We start from the raw sequence: 18787 nt of genomic DNA, 5'->3' as shown, positions 1-18787 counted from the left end.
GATAGCCTGAGGATGAGGGCTGGTTGCCAGGGGAACCAACCATGTGATTAGAGGGTTGAAACTTTCAGCCAGACCAGCCCCACCACCTCTAGGAAAGGGAGAGGGGTTTAAGATTGAGTTATTGATGAGGCGTGGTGGCTCACGTCTGTAATCCCAGGACTTCGTGGGAGGCTGAGGTGAGCGGATCACTTGAGCTCAGGAGTTCCAGACCAGCCTGGGCAACATGGTGAAACGCCGCCTCTAGGAAAAGCAAAAATTAGCCGTGTGTCATGGTGTGTGCCAGTAATCCCAGATACTCAGGAGGCTGAGGTGGGAGGATTGCTTGAGCCTAGGAGTTAGAGACCAGCCTGGAAAAGAAAGTGAGATCATGTGCCGGTGGTCCCAGCTACTCAGGAGGTAGAGATGGGACGATTGCTTGAACCCGGGAGGCAGAGGTTGCAGTGAACTGTGATTGCACCACTGCACTCTAGCCTAGGTGACAGGGTGAGACCCTGTTTCAAAAGAGAAGATAAAAAGAGCGACTGAATTATTACCAATGACAAATTATTTAATCAGTCCTGCCTAATGAAGCCTCCACAAAACCCCAAAAAGAGAGGGTTTAGAATGTTTCCATATTGGTGAACACATGGAGGTGACAAGAGGCTCTGCATCCCTCCACACATACCTTTCCTTATGTACCTTGGCATCTGGCTGTTCATCTGTACCCTTTATTGTATCCTTTCTTAAATAATAAACCAGTAAATGTAAGTAAGTGTTCCTTGAGTTCTGTGAACTGTCCTAGCAAGTTGTCAAACCTAAGGAGGGGGTCATGGAAACCTTGATTTACAGCCAGAAGTACAGGTGACAACCTGGGACTTGAGATTGGTGTCTGAAGGGGAGGGGGCAGACTTGTGGGACTGAGTCCTTAATCTATGGGGCCTGCACTAACACTGGTTAGTTTCAGTACTGAATTGAATTGTAAGACACCCAGCTAGTGTCAGAGTATTGGTCTGTGTGGGAAAAATTCACACATTTTGATGACCAGAGTGTATAGAGGAAAGAAAGAACAGTTTGATTTTTTTGTTTACAGCCCCCTAATGATATTCTTTGTTATTAGGTGGACATGAATTAGGAGTTACTTTTAAATAAAGTAATGTATTTTAATATTAGCAAGAATTTTACAATTTTTCTAATAACACTTTAAAATGTTATTAATAGAATGAAACCAGAAGCTAAATAATGATTAAATAACTATTAAAGAGCAACTCATACTTAATAAATCCCTCTCACTTACCATACAGTATTTGGGTCTCAAAACAGTCCCATGAAGTAGCATTCTCCTTTTACAAATGAGGAAACTGAAGATCAGAAGTAGGTGCAGTGAATAACCCAAAGTCTCACGACTGGTAAGTGAAAGAGCCATCACATGAACTCAGGTCTGTGTGACTCCAAATCCTAGAAAGTTTAAATAGCTGGTTCTAGATTCCCAAGAATAAATATCTTCATTAGTAATTTCACTGGTTAGAGATAATTCCCACAATATTAAATTTTTTACCCTAAAATTGTCACTCTCACTTCTCCACGAACAACTGTGATCTAGAGAAATCTATGTTTTTGGAGAGTGGTATATAGAAAAGAAACAGAGGAAAAAGAAAATGCAAGCATTTACTTTTTTCCAGTGTACACACTTCATGGCAAGAAGGTGCAGTTGTTCTCCACTGCTCTTGGGCTTGGCAACTGTAATGGGAAGGAACAGGCATCCAAATGCCAGTCTTCAGAGGCATTCCAGGTATCCTTCACTTAGGGCCTTGTAAGTAGGACCTTCTCACCATTCTGCATGGCCTTCTCTTGTCAATCCATTCTGAGGTTTAGCATCCCATTTGGTCCAGAACAGCCTCTTCCAATCTTGTCTGTTTAGGTCCAGTTGTTTCGATTTTATCCTTAGCAACTAGCGAGGAAAACCTGTCTATGCGTTGCAAATAACATTTCCTTTTAACATATTTTGAAATTATTTTAAGTGAGATAAATGAGACAAAGCACCTCAAAACTCCCAATCTGGTTGGGTGAAGTGGCTCATGCCTATAATCTTAGCACTTTGGGAGGCCAAGGCGGGTGGATCACTTGAGCCCAGGAGTTCCAGACCAGTCTGGCCAACATGGAGAAAACCTATGTCTACTAAAAATACAAAAATTAGCTGGGCGTGGTGGTGTGCCTGTAATCTCAGCTATTCGGAAGGCTGAGGCAGAAGAATCACTTGAACCCAGGAGGTAGAGGTTGGAGTAAAGTGAGATCGCACCACTGCACCCCAGCTTGGACGACAGAGGGCGACTCCATCTCAAAAACAAAACAAAACAAACAAACAAACAAAAATCCCTGCCAGTCTATGTCTGCAGTACTGACCTCCCCATCCACAGATCCACTGCCTGTGGGCATCTCAACATGGCGACTCCACAGTCTCCCCAAATTCCACATGTAAACAAAGACTCTCTCCCATTGCCCTGCTTATCACAGCTTCCTCTCCAGTCTTCTCAAGGCAGAATCCTTGGCAGAAACTTCCTTGTTTCCTCACTCTCATCCCTACCATCTATATCTTTTACACGCAGCATTCTTTCTATTCTTCCTCCCAAACCTCCTGAATCCATTCTCCTCTCTGCATCCCCACAATCACTTCCCCAAACCAAGCCACAACCCTGTCTCCCTGGGCTGCTCCCCACAGCCTTCTAACTCACTGCCGTATTCTTGCCACTTTCCAGCCCCTTCACACAGAAGCCAGAGGAATTCAGTAAATACACAAATCAAATTAAATGACTCCTCTACTTAAAAAGTCCCAATGCCTTCTCACTGCTCTCAGACTAAAGTACAAAATAAGTTGCGTATCCTACAGGGCTCTAAGTGTCCTGGTTTTTATCAAATTCTGAGGTCACAGATCTCATTCCAGCCCATAAGTACAAGCTACACTTTCTCTTGTAACTCTCCCTTTACTCATGCTGCTTCCTAAGATTTCCCCCAATCCTTGCCCGGTTATGGATCCTTGGGGACTGTATTAGGCCATACTTGCATTGCTATAAAGAAATGCTTGAGTTCGAGACCAGCCTGGGCAACATGGCAAAACCCTGTCTCTACCAAAAATACAAAAACTTAGCCAGGCATCGTAGTGTGTGCCTGTAGTTGCAGCTACTCTGGAGGCTGAGCGGGGAGGATTGCTTGTGCCTGGGAGACAGAGGTTACAGTGATAAGAGAACACAACACTACACTCCAGCTTGGGCTACAGAGTGAAACCCTGCCTCAAAAAAAAAAAAAAAAAAAGAAAAAGAAAAAGAAAGAAATGCCAGAGACTGGGTAATTTATAAAGAAAAAAGGTTTAATTGGCTTACGATTCTGTAGGCTGTACAAGAAACAGGGTGTTAGCATCTGCTTGGCTTTTGGGGAGGCCTCAGGAAGCTTCCAATCATGGTGGAAGGTGAAAGGATAGCAGGCATGTCACATGGCAAAAGCAGGAGGAGGAGAGAGACAGTGGTCGAGAGGAGTTGCCACACACTTTTTATTTATTTTTTTTTTTGAGACGGAGTCTCACTCTGTTGCCCAGGCTGAAGTGTAGTGGGGCAATCTCGGCTCACTGCACCTCTCGGGTTCAAGCGATTCTCCTGCCTCAGCCTCTCAAGTAGCTGGGATTACAGGCACACACCACCATGCCTGGCTAATATTTGTAGTTTTAGTAAAGATGGAGTTTCACCATGTTGGCCAGGCTGGTCTCAAACTTCTGGCCTCAAACTCCCACCTCAGCCTCCTAAAATGCTGGGATTACAGGCATGTGCCAATTTGCTCAGCTGCTACACATTTGCAAATAACCAGATCTCATGTGAACTCAGAGTGAGAGCTCCCTTATCACCAAGTGGATGGCCCAAGGCATTCATGAGGGATCTGCCTCCATGATCCAAATACCTCCCACCAGGCCCCACCTCCAATATTGAGGATTACATTTCAACATGAGATTTGGGCAGAGACAAATATCCAAACTATATCAGGGACTCAACTCAGGTGTCACCTCCATCAACAGAGCCTACCCTGATTTGAGAACCTTGTTCTCTATTGTCACAGCAACCTGTGCTCACCTTTATCATAGCACCCTATTTGATTGTCTCCTCTCAGTAGTCTGTGAACTCTCCAAAATCAGTACCTATGGGCACTGCTAGCTCTGTAACCCCAGGACCTAACACAGATCCTGGCACACAGTAAGCACTTCATACTGAATGAATTAATGGCAAAGAGTCCAACTTAATACAAATAGGCCATGTTATTAGGTCTGTCTTGGCGTCAACCTATTTATAGTCAATTTTTGTTTCTGTTCATGCTGAGTCAGTGGCAGCAGATGGAGATTTGCAGATCATACATCATTGCAACTCTCCAAAACCAAATGCCTACAAAAGCAATGGAGGGACAGATGCAACCAAAGCAACAAAAGGCTGGGAGCATATTTGATAAAAATATATGGACTTAGAAAATTTGATCCCTGAAAAAAAATTGAGCCACTACAGCCTTTGATGTACAGAGTGGTAGACTCAGTAACATGATATTATTGAGCTAAAATTAGGTGAGTGCAACACGGAGCCTCAAAGACTTAAAAAGCCAACCCAGATCATTCAAGAAAACAGAAATAGGTGAACTAAATTTCTGGTTCTGGACAAGACAAGAGTATACACATTTCTCTCTATTCCTCCAACTAATTCTAGATTTTACAAAAAAACACACATGACAAGCCAGGTGCCATAGTGTGAGCCTACAGTCCTACCTACTTGGGAGGCTGAGGTGGAAGGATCACTTGAGGCCAGTAATTCGAGGCTGCGGTGAGTTGTGATCACACCTGTGAATAGCCACTGTACTCCAGCCTGACATAATACATAAAACAAGCAAAAGAAGGCACTGAAAAATAGGAAAATACATCATGTAGGTATCAATCAAAATAAAGCAATAAGCAGCTATACTAATATTAGGTAAAGTAGACTTTGGAACACAAAATTACCAAGAATGTAGGAGGACATTACATAATGATAAAAGGGTCAATCAACCAAGAACACACAACAATTCTAAATGTGTGTGTAACAAAGAACAGAAAAGCAAAATATATGAAGTGAAAACTGATGGAACTAAAAGGAGAAATAGACAAATCCACAATTATAGTTAGAAACTTCGACCTCCTCTCTGGAAAACTGATAGAAAAACTAGAGAGAAAAACAACAAGGATATGCAAAAGGTCCACAAAACCAAATTAAGCAAACAGGACCTAACCACAGGTAGGAGACTATTTCAGGAAGTCCTTTGTCCCTGAGGATTCAAGACTCCTCTTCCCCCAGAGACATCAGGATAAGCAGACGGAAGTGGAAAAAGGGACTCAGTTATAGCAAACAGCTAGATACAGGATGCTCCTTTGCCCCCATGAGCCTAAGACTCTCTTCCCTTTCCCAGAGGCATCAAGATGGGTGGGCAGAACCAATAAAAGAGACCCAATTGTGGCAAGCAGCCCATTCTAGGAAGTTTTTTGTTGTTGTTTTTGTTGTTGTTGTTTTGTTTTGTTTTGCTTTAGATGGAGCCTTGCTCTGTCGCCCAGGCTGGAGTGCACCAACGTGATCTCGGCTCACTGCAACCTCCACCTTCCAGGTTCAAGCGATTCTCATGCCTCAGCCTCCTTAGTAGCTGGGATTACAGATGTGCACCACCATGCCTGGCTAATTTTGTATTTTTAGTAGAGATAGGGTTTCGCCATGCTGGCCAGGCTGGTCTCGAACTCCTGACTTCTAGTGATCCACCCACCTCGGCCTACCAAAGTGTTGGGATTACAAGCATGAGCCACTGCACCCAGCCACTGGAAAGGCTCTTCGTTCTTATTGGCCTGACACTCTCCTCCCCTGCCCAGAGACACTGGGGCAGGCTGAAAGAGCTATCAAAAGAGACAACTGCAGCAAGCATATGGGTCTAAGAGGCCTCTTAGTCCCCATGGGCCCAAGACTTTCCTCCCCAAACCAGAGACACCAGGCTGGGATAATACTATAAGAAGGATCTCAATACAACCCTCCCCCACCAAAAGACACCCAAGGGCTTGGCTTGGGGAAAGCCCTTGGCTTCCTTAGGCAGCACTAACAGAGACCAGTGAAAGTCCAATAATACTAAATAAACAGAAGAGACCTAAATAACACCACAAACGTTCTGAAAATTAAACTCACAGTGGAACCACAGCCAAAAAAAGTAGGCCAAGACCTACATGCTAAACCTAAACAGGGAGACTGCTTGCTAAAATAAAAGATTTAAATAGGACCCAGCATCCCTGAACATAATGTATAATATGTTTTGGAACCAATTAAAAAAAATCATCCATAATACCTAAAACCAAGAAAACTGTGACATAGCTCTGCAGGCCTCTCCCCAGTAAAACAACCATACTGGTGAAAATTCTAAAGCAGTCATTTACTGTCTCTGGAAATGTTCTTAATGCATATAGCAAATAAGGAAGGATTTATTGAAGGAAGTCTACTAACCTTTGGTAAAAAGAAGGAGAGTCTGTAGCACTTGAGCCATGATCTACTCTCTCCCCTTCACCCAGCAGGACCAGTACAGGTGGGTGTGGACAAAAAGAGGAGATACCCACAATCCCTAGCTCCCAGTCAAGAGCTATGGTATCTCCCCAGGAGAGCAAGGGCTCCAGAATTCTCATCAACATCAGCTCTTTGTTGTAAAGGCTATACTCCAGGCAAGCATGGCCAAGAATTCAGGGGCTCCCTTCCTCAACAGTGTCTCTAGTTATAGGATGGAGACTGTACTTCAGGCATAGCAAAGCAACAGCACTGAATCCCCAATCACCACTGGTCTAGCTCGCTATCAGCAAAGAGGCTCCACATCAGGAGAGGCAAACTGAGAAGACCAGAGGATACTGACTCCATGAATACCCGGCTAGAAAAGAAGCAGTGTCATTTTGAGAGAAACAAGATCCCTGTCCTTGCCTCCAACTCCAAAGCAATGGCTCAGACACTGTACACTAAGAGAAAGGTAGGCCATAAAACAGAGAGCTCCAAAGCTCTCCCCAAAGGAAGTGACTTTTTATTATAGCATAAGGGAAAGTACAACCCTGAAGGTCCTCTAAGAAAAAAATGGAAATCTTGGTGATAAGCATTTAAGAGGATGTGTAACAGAGACAAGCTAAATCATAGGGAAGCTAACATTAGATAATCAGAAAAAGAGCCAGCAAACAAGAGCCCTTCTGGGGTTAGAACAAATCTCAAAGACTGGCCTCAAAAAATACCCCAGCAAAAGTGTCCAGACTTAATTGAATCAGACTGTGGAACAATTGATGCCCCAGGATATTGTCAAAAACAATACAGCAATCACCCAACAATTCGTGGAGTCTAACAGATAGATGTGATAACAACAGAGGCAGACTGTTTAACAGAAATATCAGGGAAAGACACAAAGAAATCCCTGCTAAAACTGTTATCCCACTGTGACTCTGCATATGCCCAAGACAGCCCTCTGACATCAAAGGATTCACACAGCGGAGAAATAGGTTTTAGTAAAATAGTTCAGACAAGTCCCAGAATAAATAAGCAAACAGCAACAAATATACAACCCAGTGAAAGTGGAGGAGAATCATTATCCAGAGTTTCAAAAGGTCCAGTTTCCAACAAAATATTATGGGACATGAAAAGACATAGAAATGTGTGACCCATACACAAGAGAAAAAGGCAAGCAATGGGATCTATCTGTGAGACGGCCCAGATGTCAGACTTAACAAATAATTCAAAGCAGCCTTTAGAAATAGTGTTGAAACTAATGAAAACCATACTTAAAGAAGTAAAGGAAGGTATAATGACAATGTCTCACTAAATATATAATATCTGTTAAAAGATATTATGTCTATATTATATAATATTATATATTATATATAATATTTTTTCTATAATATATTTCTGTATTTAGAATAGAATATATATTCTATTCTACATATATTCTATATTCTATAATATATATTTATTTATATATATTTTTATGTGTTTTCTATAATATAATGTCTATATTATATAATATAGACATTATAAAAATGAAACCAATGAACACTCTGAAGTTGAAAAGAATAATTGAAATTTAAAATGTACTGCAAGGGCTGGGCACAGTGGTTCATGCCTGTAATCCCAGCACTTTGGGAGGCCTAGGCAGGCAGATCACTTGAGGCCAGGAGTTGGAGACCAGCCTGGCCAACATGGTGAAACCCCCTCTCTACTAAAAATACAAAAATTAGCTGGGCATGGTGGCGTGCGTCTGTGATCCTAGCTACTCAGGAGGCTGAGGTGGGAGAACTGCTTGAACCAGGGAGACAGAGGTTGCAGTGAGCCAAGATCGCACCAGTGCACTCCAGCCTGGGTGACAGAGCGAGACTCTGTCTCAATTTAAAAAAAAAAAAAAATTACTACAAGGCTTCAGCAGACAATTTGAGTTGGCAGGATAAATAATCAGCAACCTTGAAGATATTTCCATAGACATTATGCAATCTGAAAACAGAGCGAGAAAGAAGGTATAAAAATGGACAGAACCTCAGAGAACTATGGTACACCAAAAAGCACACCAGCATACACCTAAAGGAAGAGTACCAGAAGGAGAAAGCAACAGAAAAAAAAAAAAAATCTGAATGGCTAATACCTTCTTTCTCTATGCTGGAGGAAAAATTAATCTACACATGCAAGTAGCTCAATGAACTCCAAGTAGGATAACCAAAAAGAGATCCTAACACAGACATACCATACTAAAAATGTTAAAAAGAGAAAGAGAAACTCTTCAAAGCGGTAAGAGAAAAGTGACCCATCACACACAGAGGAACCCCAATAACATTGACAGCTAACTTCTCATCAGACACAATAGAGGACAAAGGCAGTGGGATGGCATTCAACATGCTTAAGAAAAGAAACCAATAACTAAGAACTGTATATCCAGCAAAAATATTTTCAAAACTGAAAGCAATATAAAGACATTCACAGAAAACAAAATATCTCATGTTAGCATGAGAGAATCTCATGCTAACAGTCCTGCATTACAAGAAATAATAAAGAAAAATTCTCCAGCTGAAAGCACATGGGACCAGGTGGTAATTCAAGTCCACATGAAAGAAAAAATCAGCTCATTTGAAGATAATATAATAACAAAATAATGGAGTAATAATAATAATATAATAATAAAATACAGTATAAATGCATATTTACTCCCTTTTTCTCACAACAAACTTTGAAAAGCAATCATAAAATAATAGGTATATAATTGTATTGTTGGGACCATAACATATATACATTTAACATATGACAATAACAAACCAAAATAAATGTTTTGGAGCAAGACTATACTGGAGTGAGGAAATACAAAATGGTAACTTAAATGCACAGAAACAAACAAACAGAACCAGTAATGATATATAACATGGTTTATAAGAAACTTAATAAATATACTTGTTTTCTCACTTCTCCTACCTTCTTTAGAAGACATAAAATTTCATTAAGTAATAATTATAACAATGCGCTGCTGAGTTTGTAACATGTATAGATGTAAAATTTATAACAATGACAGCATAAAAAGAGGGAAGAAGAAGCAGAGCTATCTAGGAAAAGCACTTACAGTGTTTATTGTAATTAAGTTACTATAAATATGAAGTAGATTCTGATAATTTAATATATATAGATTAATCCCTAGAGAATACATTGAGAAAATAACAACAAAATACAGTAGAAAATCATTAAGGGAATTAAAATGTTACACTGGAAAGCATTAACTTAATATAAGACAAAGCAGTACAGGAGCAACAGGGGAACAAAAAAGACATGAGATATACAGAAAATCAAAATAAGGTGAATCAAGCCATATCACTAATATTGTTAAATGTAGATGGATGAAACAATCCAATCAAAAGGCACAGACTGCCAGAATGAAATAAAAAAACAAACAAGATCCAGCTATATGCTGTCTACAAGAGACACACATTATACAAAGAAAAAGACAGAAATCACTTTAGAGGAAAAAGAAGAGAAAATATATCACGGAAACAAGAACCACAAGAAATATGGAATGGCTATACTAATATCAGAGAAAATAAATATTACAAAATTACTAGAGAGAGAATTTTTATAATGATAAAGAAACAATGCATCAAGAAAACATAACAACTATAAATATATGTGCAGCTAACAACAGATCCCTAAAACACATGAAGTAAAAACTGACAGAACTGAAAGGAAAAAATAGATAATTCAATAATAATAATTGCAGACTTCAATATCCCGATTTCAATATTGGATGGAACAACTAGAAAAAGATCAATAGAGAAATAGAAGTCTTAAACAGCACAATAAACTAACAAGTTTTAGCAAACATCTATAGAACACTCCACCACCAACAGCAAAATAGTCTTCTCAGATGCACACAGAACATTCTCTAGGATAGAGCATATGTTAGAACATAAGATGTGTCTCAACATATTTTTTTTTCCAGATAGGGTCTTACTCTGTCATCTAGGCTTCAGTGCAGCAGCACAATCTCGGCTCACTGCAACCTCCACCTCCCAGGACTCAAATGATCCTCCCACCTTAGCCTCCAGAGTAGCTGGGACTGCAGGTGTGCACCACCACACTCAGCTAATTTTTTGTATTTTTGGTAGAAATAGAGTTTTGCCGTGTTGCCCAGACTGGTCGTGAAGTCTCAACATATTTAAAATAGTTGAATCATACAACATATGTTCTCCAATTACAGTGGAATGAAACTATAAATCATTTACAGAAGGAAATTTGGGGAATTCACAAATACGTGAAAAATTAAACATCACACTGCAAAATAACCAATAAGTCAAGGAAAAAAATCATAAAGGAAATCAGAAAATTATTTGATACAAATGACAATGAAACCAAACATACCAAAACCTACGGGATAAAACAAAACATATCAAAGCTTATGGAATGAAACGATTTGAAATCTTTTCTTTTTGAAAATGTAGGCATTTACAGCTATAATTTGAAAAATTTCAAATCACTAATATAACTTTATATCATAAGATACTGAAAAGGGAAGAACACACCAAACCTAAAGCAAGCAGAAGAAAAGAAATATTATAGATTCTAGGGAATTGAGAGTTCAAAAAGAATTAATAAAATCAATGAAAACAAAAATTGAATCTTTGAAGAGATCAACAAAATTGATAAAACAGAACTTATACTGAACAAAAAAGAGAAAAGACTCAATTATTAAAATCAGGAATGAAAGAGGGGACATAAATACTATCCTTTAACAATAAATTGAATTATAAGGTAATGCTATGAACAGCTGTATGCCAATAAACTGGATAACTTGGAAAGAACGCTCAAGTTACCAGAAAGACAATAAACTACTGAAATTAACTCGCAAAGAAATAAAAAATTGAATTGAACTATAAAAAGTAAAGTGATAGAATAAATAATTTTAACTTACCACAGAGAAAAGCCCAGGCCCATATGTTTCTCTAGTAAATTACACCAAAAATTTAAAAAGAATTAACACCAAGCTTTCACAAACTCTTTAAAAAAAAAATAGAAGAGGAGAGAATATATCTCAACACATTCTGTGAGACTAGTGTTACTTTAATACCAAATTCAGACAAAGACATCACAAGAAAACTACAGACCAATGTCTCCTATGAATATAGATACAGCTGGAGGTCATTATTCTAAGCAAATTAACACAGGAACAGAAAACCAAATATTGCATGTCCTTACTTATAAGTGAGAGCTAAACACTGAGTACACTTAGACACAAAGAGAGGAACAATAGACACCAGGGCCTACTTGAGGGTGGAGAGTGGGAGGAGGATGAGGGTTGAAAAACTACTTGTCAGATACTATGCCCACTACCTGGGTCATGAAATCATTTGTACACCAAACTCCAGTGACATGCAACTTACCCATCTAACAAACCTGCGCATGTACACTTGAACCTTAAATAAAAGTTGAGAAAGAAAAAAAAAAAAGAAATAAAATGCATCCAAATTGAAAAAGAGAAAGTCAAACTGTCTCTGTTTGCAGATGACATTGTCTTATATATAGAAAACCCTAAAAATTCCATTAAAAATATCTTAGAAATATTTAATGAATTTAGTAAAGTTGCAGGACACAAACATCAACATACAAAAGTCAATAGTGTTTTGATACACCACTGACAAACTAGCTGAAGAGGAAATCAAGAAAGTAATTCCATTTATAGCAGCTACAAAAAAATAAAATAACAAGGAATAAATTTAACCAAGGAAGTAAAATAAAAACAATAAAACTCTGAAGAAATTGAAGAAGACAGAAAAGAGGAAAGTCATCACATGTTCATAGATTGAAATAATTAATATTGTTAAAATGTCCACACTACCCAAAGCAATCTACAGATTCAATGCAATCCCTGTCAAAATACCAATAACATTCTTCATAGAAATAGAAAAAAAAAATTCTGAAACGTGTATGAAACTACAGAAGACCCTGAACAGCCGAAGCAATACTGAGCAAAAAGGACAATGCTGGAGGCATGACGCCACATGACTTCAAATTATACTAGAAAGTTATAGTAACCACAACAGCATGATACTGATATGAAAACAGATATATAGACCAATGGAACAGAGTAGAGAACCCAGAAAAAAAATCTGTGTATTTACATCTAACTGATTTTCAACAAAGGCCCTAAGAATACATATTGGGAAAAGGGCACCCTCTTCAATAACTTATGCTGAGAATATTGGATAGCCACATGCAGAAGAATAAAACTGGACCCTTAGCCCTCATGTGCAAAAATCAACGCAAAATTAAAGACTTAAACATAAGACCTGAAACTATGAAAATACTAGAAGAAAATCTAAGCAATCCAGCAATATATAAAAAAAGATTATACACCATGACTAAGTAGCATTTGTCAAGAGAATGCGACGTTGGCTTAATACCTGGGAGTAAATTAATGCAAAACACTATATCAATAGAATGAAGAGGTAGAGTGTGGTGACTTAAACCTGTAATCCCAGCATGTGGGAGGCCAAGGCAGGAGGACCTCCTGAGCCCAGGAGTTTGAGACCAGCCTGGGCAACACAGTGAGACCCCATCTCTACAATAAAAAATAAACTTATCTGGGCATAGTGATGCACACCTGTGGTCCCAGCTATTCAAGAGGCTGAGGTGGGGGGATTGCTTGAGCCCAGGAAGCTGAAGCTTCAGTGAGCCATGATCATGCCACTGCACTCTACCCTGGGCAACAAAAGGAAACCCTGTCTCAAAAAATAATAATAATAAATAAAAAATAAAGAGAAAAAACACAATTATCTCAAGAAATGCAGAATAATCATGACAAAATCCAACATCCATTCATTTTTTTTTAAACACTCATCAAACTAGGAATAAGAGAACTTCCTCAATCTGATAAAGACACCTAGGAAAAACCTAGAGCTAACATATTTAATAGTGAAAGGCTGGGCAGAGAGCAGTGGCTCACACCTGTTATCCCAACACTTTGGAAGGTCGAGGCAGTACATTACTCGAACCCGGGAGTCCAAGACCAGCCTGCGAGACATAGCAAGACCCCATCTCTACACAGAATTTAAAAATTAGTCAGGCGTAGTGATCCTTGCCTATAGTTCTTCCTACTTGGAAGGCTGAAGTGGAAGGTTTCCTCAAGCCCCAGGAGGTTGAGGGTGCAGTGAGCTCTGATCATGCCACTGCATCCCAACCTGAATGACAGTGAGACCTTGTCTCAAAAAATAATAAAAAGAATGAAAGACTGAATGCTTTCCCCTGAGATCAAAAACAAGTTAAAGGAGCTCATTATAGCCACTTCTAGTTCACATTTTACTGGATATTCTAGCCAAGGAAGTTAGGCAGGAAAAGGAAATAAAATTCATCAACACTGGATAGTAAGAAATAAAGGTATCTATTTACAGATAACATAAGCATGTTGTATTAGTCCATTTGTGTTGCTGTAAAGGAATGTCTGAGACTCGGTAACATAAAAAGAAGTTTATCTGGCTTATAGTTCTGCAGGTTGTACAGAGAGCATAGTGCTGGCTTCTGCTTCTGGCAAGGGCCTCAGGAAGCTTAGAATCATGGTGGAAGGTGAAGGGAAACCAGTGTGTCACATGGCAAGAGAGGGAGCAAGAGAGAGAGGTGGAAGTGCCAGACTCTTTTAAGCAAACAGATGTCATGTGACCTCATTACCACAGGGAGGGTACTGAGCCATTCATGAGAGATCTGCTCCCATAATCCAAACACCTCCCACCAGGCCCCACCTCCAACATTGGGGATTACATTTCAACATGAGATTGTGGGGAACACACATCCAAACTCTATCATTTGTGTATAGAAAATCTTGAGGGATACTCTGAAAAACTATTAGAACTTAAAAATGAATTCAACAAGACTGCAGCATACAAGATCAACATTGAAAAATTAACTGGCCGGGCACAGTAGCTCATGCCTGTCATCCCAGCACTCTGGGAGGCCAAAGCGGGCAGATGACTTGAGGTCAGGAGTTTGAGACCAGACTGGCCAACATGGTGAAACCCCATCTCCACTAAAAAGACAAAAATTAGCCGGGCATGGGGCATGCACCTGTAATCCCAGCTACTCAAGAGGCTGAGGCAGGAGAATTGCTTGAACGTGGGAGGCGGAGGTTGCAGTGAGCCAGGATTGTGCCACTGCACTCCAGTCTGGCCGACAGAGACTCCATTGCAAAACAAACAAACAAAAAAAATTATCTTTTTATACAGTAGCAATGAAAAATCCAAAAATGAAAAAAATTCAACTTACAATAATATCAAAAGAGTAAAATACTTATAAATAAATTTAAAAAATAAGTTCAAAACTTACAATCTAAAGGCTTCAAATTAGCACTGAAAGAATTTAAAGACCTAAACAAATGGAAAAATAGCCCGGGTTTATGAATTGAAAAACAATATTGTCCATACGGAAATACTCCCCGAAACTGATCTACAGATTTAATACAATCCCCAAAAAAACCCCAGCCGGCTTCTTTGCAGATATTGATAAGCTGATGCTAAAATTCACAATGAAATTCAAGGTGCCAACAATAGTCAAAACAATCTAGAGAAAGAAAAAATAAACAAAAGATTCGCACTTCCTGCTTTCAAAACTAGCTGCAAAGCAACAGTAGTCAAGACTATGTATCATTTGATTAAAGATAACTTTATAGACAAGTAAAATAGAATCCAGAAATAAACCCAGTCCTAATGGATCTCATGACATGTAGGTCTCTAAAACCCTCACTAATAATTTTTCAAGACCACTGGATTAAACAGAAGTCTCAGTCAAAGCTGCATGTATGCAAATTCTGGCACTTTAAATGGGTTCTCTCCTTAAGCACATAAACCAAAAAGCATGGGAACAACTGGATTAAGAAAGCAAGTGTTCTTTTTTAACCCCCTCTAACTGGCATTAAGTCACCAATCATTGTCAAACACACATCACTTGCTTAATTATTTTGTGTGCACATGTGTATATCTTTAGAACTTCATAAACATATAAATGAGAGGGAGATGCAGATTTAATGTACACACGTATGGCGATAAATACAAAAGCTTCCAGAAGATTGTAGAATGATATACTAATACTAAAATGATCTCTTTTTTATTTTTTTTATTTGCTTAAGTCACAAAAAAACAAACTGAAGGAGGCGGATGCAAAGCATAGATCCTTACCTAAAAGCAGAAATATTCACAGACCATTTTGTTCAACAATGTAATTTTTTAAAAATACCTTGCTTCAGCTTCATATTCTCATATTAGTATAATTATCTTTCATAAATCTTATGGTGTATTTATACATAAAATCATTTTTACATGTTCATCAAGTTTTTTATTGAAGTAATTTTTCATAAATAGTCTACTATGCACCATTCCCACCAATATGCTTCATTTCAATATTGCTTTAATGAGCTAGAGTTGGCCTATTATACTCTTAGAACATACTGTACCACTTTCAGCAAAAACAAATCACAAAAATAAGTATTTTTGCCTCTAGAGTATCTGGCAATGAGCTCAAATAGTTCGTCAACCTTCAAGCTGTTTTGTCAGTTAATCTTCCACTTAGCAAAGTCTCAGCCATGAGGCATCAGCTAAAGTGGCAATCAGCCCAATGTCACACTGGCCTCTGGTTGTCTTTTTATGGTTCTTCCATACCTTCAACCTAATTTATTTGCCTCCAACATTAATAATGCCTGCCAGGCTGGTAGGCCCAAGCTAATTTGCATTCTCTTTAATGGCACTTTTTTATGGCCTCCAGCTTTGCATAATGGCACTTTTCTAAAGCTGCCTCTTCCAAAAGGAAGAGAATGGTCACTCCTATGGGAATGTGCTACTCTTATTTGGTTATTTCAGCATCAAAATGGATTCTTATCTTCACGATGAGCCCCTAAAATAAAAGTAGGCTTCAGGATTCATTTCATCTGGGACTCCTCCCTTGGTTTTTGAAAGAAAGTATCTTTATTTCACTGGCTCCTCTGTTCCCAGATTACAAGAGATGCCCTGCCTGAACTCATTTATACTACCCTTCAAAGGCTGTGTCTACACTGACCAAATGCAGCAAAAAGCAATAGTCATTTATAGAAACAGGTCACAATTGGTCAAAGCAATGCAACTAACTGCTAATGACACAAATGCCAACATTCTAAAAGAAGCAAGATTCTTTGGCCTCTTACAAATTTTGCATAGTGTATGTACCACATAGCAGTCTACAAGGGGGTAGAAATTAAAATACATTTAAGATCTTCATTTTTCTTATTTGAAAAAAGAAAACTTGAATCTTTTCTCTAGCGTCTTTTTTTATTTCCCTTAAAACATCATACTTCTGTGTAAATCTTCAATGTAAAAAGCATTCGAAATAACTTGGGCATCTAAATCTTTAAGAGGGGAAAAAAGACCTGCAGAGTTCACCTTGAAAGAGTGACTTTTATTAAATTTTTAAAAGGTGTTTTTTAAAAACCAGCTAATATGTTGGATCTTCATATCGCCAGATAGTTACTTCAGGTCTCCATTCCACTTAGCTTGTATAGACATAGCCACAGAAAAGAGAAAGGTTTTTAGAGATTTGTCTGAGAATTTAGTAGACATTAAAATATATCAGACAGGCCAAATATCCCAGTTGATTTTAAATGCCCACTCCAATACTGTCTAGCTGTGAAGATTTAGCAGGTTATGTATCTTGTCCAGTTCTCTGTTTTCTCATCTTTAAATGGGGTTTCAAAACATCTACCTCAGAGGTGCAAAGAGGAGCTGGTATGATTCCTTCTGAAACTATTCCAATCAATAGAAAAAGAGGGAATGCTCCCTCACCCTTTTTATGAGACCAGCATCATCCTGATACCAAAGCCTGGCAGAGACACAACAAAAAAAAAGAGAATTTTAGACCAATATCCCTGATGAACATCGATGCAAAAATCCTCAATAAAATACTGGCAAATCGAATCCAGCAGCACATCAAAAAACTTATCCACCACAATCAAGTTGGCTTCATCCCTGGGATGCAAGGCTGGTGCAACATATGCAAATCAATAAACGTAATCCATCATATAAACAGAACCAAAGACAAAAACCACATGATTATCTCAGTAGATGCAGAAAAGGCCTTCAACAAAATTCAACAGCCCTTCATGCTAAAAACTCATTGATGGAATGTATCTCAAAATAATAAGAGCTATTTATGACAAACCCACAGTCAATATCATACTGAATGAGCAAAACCTGGAAGCATTCCCTTTGAAAACTGACACAAGGCAGGGATGCCCTCTCTCATCACTCCTATTCAACATAGTGTTGAAAGTTCTGGCCACGGCAATCGGGCAGGGGAAAGAAATAAAGGGTATTCAATTAGGAAAAGAGGAAGTCAAATTGTCCTTGTTTGCAGATGACATGATTGTATATTTAGAAAACCCCATCATCTCAGCCCAAAATCTCCTTAAGCTGATAAGCAACTTTAGCAAAGTCTCAGGATACAAAATCAATGTGCAAAAATCACAAGCATTCCTATACACCATTAACAGACAAACAGAGAGCCAAATCATGAATGAACTCCCATTCACAATTGCTTCAAAGAGAATAAATACCTAGGAATCCAACTTACAAGGGATGTGAAGGACCTTTTCAAGGAGAACTACAAACCACTGATCAAGGAAATAAAAGAGGACACAAACAAATGGAAGAACATTCCATGCTCATGGATAGGAAGAATCACTATCATGAAAACGGCCACACTGCCCATGGTAATTTGCAGATTCAATGCCATCCCCATCAAGCTACCAATAACTTTCTTCACAGAATTGGAAAAAACTACTTTAAAGTTCATGTGGAACCAAAAAAGAGCCTGCATTGCCAAGTCAATCCTAAGCCAAAAGAACAAAGCTGGAGGCATCACGCTACCTGACTTCAAACTATACTACAAGGCTACAGTAACCAAAACAGCATGGTACTGGTACCAAAACAGAGATATAGATCAATGGAACAGAAGAGAGTCCTCAGAAATAATACCACACATCTACAACCATCTGATCTTTGACAAACCTGACAAAAACAAGAAATGGGAAAAGGATTCTCTATTTAACAAATGGTGCTGGGAAAACTGGCCAACCATATGTAGAAAGCTGAAACTGGATCCTTTCCTTACACCTTATACAAAAGTTAATTCAAGATGGATTAAAGACTTAAATGTTAGACCTAAAACCATCAAAACCCTAGAAGAAAACCTAGGCAATACCATTCAGGACATAAGCATGGGCAAGG

General features: G+C 38.8%; 1 protein-coding gene across 3 annotated transcripts in view; it reads right to left on the bottom strand.

Moving 5' to 3' along the window:
• The window catches only part of HS6ST2 (heparan sulfate 6-O-sulfotransferase 2), a 344995-nt gene that overhangs the window by 313105 nt on the left and 13103 nt on the right, over positions 1–18787 (bottom strand). The gene's annotated exons all lie outside the window — the stretch shown is intronic.

The sequence above is a fragment of the Papio anubis genome, chromosome X (genome assembly GCF_008728515.1).
Source record: "Papio anubis isolate 15944 chromosome X, Panubis1.0, whole genome shotgun sequence".
Lineage (NCBI taxonomy): Eukaryota > Metazoa > Chordata > Mammalia > Primates > Cercopithecidae > Papio > Papio anubis.
Note: the sequence above shows the minus strand (reverse complement) of the source record. Positions and strands in the feature narration are given on the sequence as shown.